This window comes from Octodon degus, unplaced genomic scaffold (assembly GCF_000260255.1).
Source record: "Octodon degus isolate 3935 unplaced genomic scaffold, OctDeg1.0 scaffold00005, whole genome shotgun sequence".
NCBI lineage: Eukaryota > Metazoa > Chordata > Mammalia > Rodentia > Octodontidae > Octodon > Octodon degus.
The window spans coordinates 30,185,929-30,193,798 of NW_004524581.1; the positions used below are offsets into that span (position 1 = coordinate 30,185,929).

The 7,870-nt window shown below is 57.4% G+C and overlaps 1 protein-coding gene across 2 annotated transcripts in view; it reads right to left on the bottom strand.

The window, feature by feature from the left end:
- Positions 1 to 6,495, bottom strand: part of Pacsin1 (protein kinase C and casein kinase substrate in neurons 1) — a 44,955-nt gene extending 38,460 nt beyond the window's left edge. For both annotated transcript variants that reach the window (XM_004624218.3, XM_023720815.1), the window contains exon 1: positions 6,360 to 6,495. The gene's annotated coding sequence lies outside the window, so the exon portion shown is untranslated. The remainder of the gene's footprint in view (positions 1 to 6,359) is intronic.
- Positions 6,496 to 7,870: the final 1,375 nt, after the last annotated feature.

Here is a 7,870-nt window from a genome sequence, read left to right on the forward strand (position 1 = left end):
GCTCAGTGGTCTAAAGCACCTACTTGGAACAAGCTTGGCAAAGCACAGGGACCGCGGTTCAATCCCCCAGCACCACATGCCAGCCAGCCCTGCCCACAGGTGGGCTGAGCTGGCCATACACACACATAAATAAATGTTAATAAATAAATAAATAAATAAATAAATAAAAGGTTGCTAGAACATCAACTCATTTCTCTACAAATTGATACAAAGACTGAAAAAAAAGAAAGACGGAGCCAGGCGTCTTGCAAGTAATCCCTGCACCCAGGAGGCTGAGGTAGGAGGATTGCTGTGAGTCTGAGGCCATTCTGGATTAGACAGTAAATTCAACACCAGCATGGAAGACATATGAAGACCCTGGAGAGAGAGAGAGAGAGAGAGAGAGAGAGAGAGAGAGAGAGAGAGAGAACAGAGAAGGAAAGCCTGGAGCTTCAGTTTTGCTGTGTCACGTTTGGGAATAACACCACAGATGAAGAGAGAAAGTTCTTTATGGGAAACCAGCTAATAAAAGCAAACAAAGTGATCAAATTAGAAAAATTGCCATCTGGTGAGGAGGAAAGTGCTGTGGAAATCGGTGGGAAGCTTCAGGCCATACCTGGCACCTCTCTGGGGGAGGGGGCGCCACCGCCACCAACTTCCTGCAGACCCTGGCCCAATCGATCCGCTGGGCTCAGCCCACAGATGGGCTGCATGCCTGCAGGCCTGGTTGGCTGTTTCTGCCCTGAAATCCCACAAACATCCTAAGCCCGGCCCTGAAGGACTCTTGGGCTGAAGGCTAGACAGAGCCCCGGGCTACAAGGCTGGGGCTGGCCCAGGTGGGCCCTAACCCGTGCTCCCCACAGACCCTCTTGCCCAGGTAACCTGCAGGGTCCCCACCCTCACATCATGCAAGTGGTAATTTGTGCCTTGGTTTTTCCCTGCTGGGGCTGAACCCCACTCAGGAACCCCACTGAGGCCAACGGCCTCAGCCCTGCCCAGGGCACCCGAGCCAGGCCAGGCCAGCACTGCGGCTAGAGGGGCTAGCTGGCACCCTGCCCCCCACCTAAACAGGAAGGGGGCAGGGTGGACCCAGAGTGGGGGGTCCCCTCAGCAGTGCCCTGAGTGCTGCAGCCAAGTGGGGCAGGCAGAATGGCAGCAGTCACCCAACACCTGGGGCAGGCGGTGGTGGCAGCCTCGTGTCCGATGGAGCCACTGATAGCGAGACACCAGATACCGTGCTGGGGGAGGGGAGGCAGGCACAGACTCCACGAGAGCTGCATGCAGGCCTGAAGCTGGGGAGGGGGCTGCAGAATGAGAGCAGGACAGGACAGGTAGGAAGCCGAGCGGTCAGCTCACGGGAGTCCAGGAATCTGAGCCACACAGGCCCGGCTCTCCGTGCGGCTTTGCCTTGAGCGACTCAGTTTACCCTGCAGAGCCTCGACTCCCCTGTTTGCGAAATGGGGATCTTGAAGGAGGCGGCCCCGCAGGCAAAGCAGATGCACAGGACCCAGCGCAGCACCATGCCTGCTCTCTGTCGCACTGCTTCCCCAAGCCGTGGGGGCTGGCTGTTCCCAGCAGTCCCCCTCTCCCTGTCACCCTTGCTCACAGGACCTGCCTGGCTCAAGATGCAGAGGTTTGTCTCCTGGAAGTAGCTGCAGCCAGTGGCCACCTGACAGAGGATGCGCAAGGGGAAGGACAGCTCAATGGCCCCTGCTCTAGGCCCTGGGGACGGGCACAGGCACATCCTTCTGGCCCCATGAGCAAGCCAACCACAGACCGTGTGCTCGGGATCCCCTGGCTCAGCTCTGCTCCTGCAAGCCCAATCCCGGACAGGAAGTGCCATAGTTCCGTGCCACCTCACCGGCCTTCAGACAGCTCAGGGTAGTCGGGCAGAAGAAGCCCACAGGGCTACAGTTCCAGGGGTGTATGCCCGGAGGAGGCTGGCTCAGAGGATGAGGGGCTGGGAAGACAGAGATGATGAGGGGAGAGCAGTACAGAGGCCCTGGGACAGACCGTCTGCTACGTTCTAGAATGACCCAGATCGTGTGGGGCTTGCGGGCTGTTACAGGAGCTTTGGGGGGGGGGGGATTGAACCCAGAAAGCTAAGCTACAGCTCATCCTTTCTAAAAATTCTTACTTTTTTTTTTTTTTTTTTTTGCTTCAATGCCTTCAGGGCAGGTTTGGCTGGCTTGAGTTGTGGGGCTCGAACCCCAGCAACCTCAGCCTGATGGCTTGGTTGAAGCAGCCACTTAAAGAACTGGGCTAAGGGGCAGGCCCCCTAAAAATTTTTACTTTGAGACAGAGTCTAAACTGCTCAGGCAGGACTCACACGTGCAATCTTCCTGCCTCAGCTTCCTTAATAGCTGGGATTATATGCATCTACAAACTCAGGTGTTAAAGGGCTTTTTCAGGACTTTTGGGTTTTATTCTGAATGACATGGGCATCCCTAAAGAAGGTGAGCAGAGGAGGAAGGGAATCTGATGAAGGATCTCTCTGGCTGAGGGGGCTGAAGGCGGGGGGAGGGGGGGGGCAGGAAATCTGGGAAAGGCTGCTGCAACTCCCAAGTCCCCAAGCACCTAACATAGTGCCTGGCACACAGCTGACACTCAGCAGAGAGTCCCAGCTAAATGCAAGGATGAAGGCCTGTCTAAAACCACTGTGTATGGGCTGGTCAGATGGCTCAGTGGTCTAAAGCATCTACTTAGAACAAGCTCAGCAAAGCACAGGGACCGCAGTTCAATCCCCCAGCACCACATCCCCCGCCCCCTGGTGGGCTGAGCTAGCCACACATAAATAAATAAAAATTTAATAAATAAATAAACCACTGTGTGTGTACACAGGCTCAGTGGCAAGAACCTCGCCGAGGGAGGCTGAGGCAGGAGAATCACCAGAGTTTGAGGCCAGCCTGAGCCCAGGCTACGCAGTGAGTTTCAGACCAGCCTAGACTACATGGTGAGATCCTGCCTCAAAAATGAAAAACTAAAACAGAAAATGTGCGCACAGGTCCTAGCTCTGTCACAGTCCTCTTGGCAGACGTCTATGATGCCCGCTGAATGCTCGCTGACCCACTCAGCCTGGCTAGTTCTGCTTCATGCTAGCAATGTCCCCAAAAGTGGGAACCCTGGTCACAGCTTTGATCACTGCTGAAAAGGGGCGCCAGAGCGCTCTTCCCACCGTGGGTGAGCTCTTCCCACGGTTCCTGCCAGCCAAGCGCTCTCCGCAGAGGCGGCGGCGGATCTTCAGCTCCCCCAGCAGATTAACCTTATTCAATGACCCCCACCCTGGCCATCAAATCCCCCTTTGTCGCACCTGAATAAACCAGCAAGCACACTGTCATCCTGTCATTTCCAAACCCACAAAAGGGAGCTGCTCCTGAAGCAGCAGCAGAAACAGTTTACGGAAGCAAAATTTTCTAAGCATTGCACTGATTTCTAAAAATGGACCCGTGCTGCTCCAGCCACCCGCTGAGAGAGAACAGAAAAAATAGGACCTCCGCCCCCAGCCCGACCCTCTCCTGCCTACGGTGGCCACATGGAGTCAATAAAAATGTAGGACACCCAGCGAATTTGATTTTAGAGAGATAGGCTGAGCCCAGGGCCCGCAGGACACAAGGCAAGGGTTTTACCCTGAGCTTTGCAGTATGCCCCTCTCCCCAGAGAAGACTTTTGGGTTTTTCTGGCTGTTCTGCTTTGTATGGTAGTCCAGAGATGGAGCCCAGGACCTTCACACTGAGCTCCGCCCCAGGCCCTTTTATTTTGAGACAAAGTCTCACTAAACTGCCCAGGCTGGGCTGTAATGTACAATCCTGCCTCAGCCTCCCAGAGCACTGGGATTACAAGCCTGTGACACCATGCTAGTCTTCAGCGTACTGCGTTTTGTTTTGTTTTGTTTTGTTTTGTTTTGTTTTGTTTTGTTTTCCAGTACAAATATGTCCTATGCACTATGAGGGATGAACTTATAGCTAAAAATAATATTTTTTTTTTTTTTTTTTTTTTTTTTTTGCGCAACCAGTGATTGAACTCAGGCCCTTGTGCTTACCAGGCAAACGCTTATTCTACTGAGCTATCTCCCTGGCCCTGAATATTTTTTTTATTTACCTGACATGTCAACTTTACTGGTTACCCTGTGTTTACCTGATGTCCGTATCAGCTGATGTCTAACAGCAGGCCAGGCCCTCTACCCCCCTCATCCACAGGGACTCTAGCAAGAAGCTCTGGAGTACCCCACACACATACACTGAAGGCCCTCCAGGTCCTCCTGCCCATCTTTCCCACTGGGGACAACCCCCATTTCCGGGGCTGCTGGGAAGTCACGGTAGCCTGCAGCCATCTCCTCCCCCATGTCAGGGGTGAAGCCCACCCGGTGCCCCCACTGCAGATGGCCCACAGCAAACACTGATTACTTTGACAATAAGAAAAAAAACAACTGCTGGATGTGGTGAGGCTGGGGCAGGAAGATCACTGAGTTCGAGACCAGCCTGGGCAAATCCCCATCTCAAAAAACAAAACAAAAAAAAAAGTCAAAGATTTTTTTCTTCTCTAAGAAAATTGGAAAGCCAAACCAAAAAGCCCTCTTCCTACGTAGGCGGCCTCCTCTCAGCGCCTCCGCCTGCTTCCTGCAGCGTTGGCCAGTCCCCGGCTTTTCCCCGCCAGTGCCTGCCGCTTTCACTTCCCCCAGGACACCCCCAGACCCATGGGTCCCACTGACACCTGTGCGGCTATGACCTCGAAGACCAAGGCCCCATCTTCTAATGGGAGAGAAGACATTGACCCAGACTGGAGGTCAGAGGGGACCACAGCACCTCACACGGTCCACAGAACAAGGTGGGACACCAGGAACAACAGGACGTGGGCCCTGAGCTCTTGGACTCCACAGCCAGGGACAGATGGCAGACAAAAGCTGGAGAGGACATGTACATTGCAAGGGACCCCAGGGGAGGCCACAGGCCTTGAAGCAGGTTCTGGAAGGGAGAGAAATCTCCAGAGAGAGGTGGGGGGAGCCGCGCAGGTGGCAGAGGGCAGCTCGGCCGTGAAGGAACTGAAAGCAGCTCCCAGCAGCTGGGGACCAGTGACTGGGCTGGGGAGGGGACACAGCCACACACATGGGGACTTGGTGGTTGCCCAAAGAGCAAGGAGGTGGGAAAGTGCAGCAGTGGTGGGGGCCTTCAAGCCTTGGGGCTCAGAGCCTCTGAGCTAGGTCAGCACCCCGGAACCAGAACCCAACAAGACCTGTTGGAAGCAGCAGGATTGTAGTGTTTGCTTCCTCCAAAAGCCCAGGAAAGGCCTCCAGGGAGCTGCCCGGCTGGGGCAGGGTTTGGTTCTAGAGAGCAGAAGGAAGACCCAAGGGGGGGCCTCACTGCACCCCCACAGGTGGCCAGCTCTTGGCGTTCCTGTTCATTCATTCTACTGTACATTGGCTCTGCACACATCCATTTGGTGCCAACCCCCAGCCAGGTGCGGGACAGAGACAGAGATGAATCAGATTCCTGCCCCGAGGGCACTCCAGTCTAGAGGAGACATAAATAACCAAGCCGCAGGCCAGCGGATGGGGCAGGAGGCTCTCTCCCCGGACACTGGGAGGTGACCCGAGGGACACAGGGTAAGGGGCAGAGCTCCCAAATCACTGCAGACCCTCCCTTCTGCACCCCAGTCGTGCCAGGGGCCTTGGCAGTGTGGTGGTCTCTGCTTGAACCTAAAAGGGGGCCGCATGTGTCACTGGTCATGGGGTGTAGAGCCAGGCTTTGGGGGTGTGGGACAGCTGTGGTTCCAGGCTGCGTCTGACCAGGCTCTGGCCTTTGCCACTGTGTCCCTCACACCCTGATGACCCTGTAACCTTTCCCCAGCCTCCTGTAGGGCAAAAACAGGCCAGTGGAGAGCTCCAAGGGCAGCGAGCTGGGAGGCAGGCAGGGCAGGGGAGGGCAGCACCCGCCTGCACACCAGGCTGCTGCGGCATCTGCGGGCCTCCTCGGTCCCCTCCTCCTCGCCCTGCCCTTCCCCCAGCCGTGGGGGAAGGGATGGAAAGACAGAAGGAAGTACCTGTAATCCAAACCAGACAGCCCGGGCAGCAGCTGCTTGCTGTGCGTCTCCAGGCCCACTCTGATCCAGAAATAGCCTCCGCCCCAAGCTGGCACAAGCCCACCCACCCAGCCGGTAGCAGAAGCAGCACCCCAATTCCCACTTCCCAAGGAACCTGTTTCCTGTGCCTCCCCCAGAGCAAAGGCCTGGCTGCCAGCTCGTCCCCCGAGGGCCAGCCAGGGGCATCTTGGCACTGTCCCCTGCGATGCCCTGGCAGCACCCTCGGGCGTGCGCACCTCTTCCGCGGTGACAGCCCCATCCCTCCGGGGGCCTGCGCACCCCGCACCCCGCGGTCCAGACCCTACCTGGGCGCAGGAGCGCCGGGCACCATGGGCAGCACGGGGCGAAGCGGGCGCCAGGCCGGGCCTCAAGCCCGGATGGCTTCCCGGGGGAGGAGGAGAAGGAGGAGCAGGAGGCCGGCGCTGCTGCGGCCACCGCGTCGTCCCCGGGCTGTCGCGGGGCTGCGGGGGGAGGAGGAGGAGCGAGGTCAGCGCGCGCGGAGCGGGGGGCGGCGCCGCGAGCGCGCGGATTAGGGGCGCGGTTTCAGCCAATGGCGGCGCATGGGGGCGCAGGTGGCTGCGGCTGGGCCGAGCGGCAGCGAGCGGCTTAGAGAAGGGTGACAGGTCCGTCCCCTGCGTGGGAGAGGCTCTGGACGGCGCTCCCTCCGCCCCTGCCCTATACCACCCCTGCTACCCCCCACAGGCAGAGTAACAAACCCTTAGGCTGTTGGTCCAGCTGGACGTGCTGTCCCCAAATCAGGCCCCAAGCCAGCTCTTCGGGACGCTCTGGGCTTAGGGCGTTGGGGATCTGAGAGTTGACCCCCAGCAACCTTCACCCCAAGTGCATCCCAGAGCTAGGACACTGCATGGGCTGGGGGTTCGTTCAGCAGGTGCAACGCTTACCACCCGTCCACCTTGGGCCTGCTGTGCATCAGACGCTGCGGAGAACTGGGCAGGAGACTCCATATTTGCAAGATAAGCTGGGAATGAAAGACCCACACTGGGGAGACTGAGGCAGGAGGGTTGCCGGTTGGAGCCCAGCCTGGTCTATGTAGACAGACTCTGCCTTAACAAACCCCAAAATACTAGCAGTACAGGAGTGTGTTTCATGGTGGTGTGGACCACCCAGAAAAGCAGAGAGAGGGAAAGGTGGAGTGCAGGAGGTCAGGGCCTGTGGCTCTGTCCCTGTGAGAGAGGATTGGGGGCCCTGGCCATAGAGGTTCTACTTTGCCACAGACTCGTGGCTCCCAGGTGTCACCTGTTTGCCCCTCCTGATCTCCCTCTCCTGAAGCACTGAAGTGCATCAGTTCAGGTGCCTAATTCCTTGATTCCTGACCACAAGCTGAGTAAAGCAGCCCAGGATTCACCTTTTGGCGAAGCCAGGGCACAGAACCCGCCCAAAGGTTGAACAGGACAGCCTAAGACAGTGTCCAGGACAAGGTCGGGGGCTCTGCAGTGGGGGGGTCTGGGAAGGCTTCTTAGAGAAGGCAGCCTTTCCCTCTGATGCTGAGCAACAACTGGGATTCTGATTTGGCTCTCCCCAGGTGGGAGCCAAACGCAGAAGGGTCCAGCAAAGCCAGGGCAAATTGACAGGAGGCTGGGATGGTGTCCTGGAGCACACCTGGACATGTTCCATGCAAGGGGTGAGGAAGATCGGCCTCCAGGATGCCCCAGCAGATCCCAGAAAGCTGCCTGAATGCCAGCCCGCCGCTTCCCACGCAGCCCAGGAAGAGGCACGGGGCACTTCCGGGAGGGGCATAGCATTCACCCCCCTCCCTGAGGTACACTTCTGGGATGCAGCCTCTTCGTCTTAACAA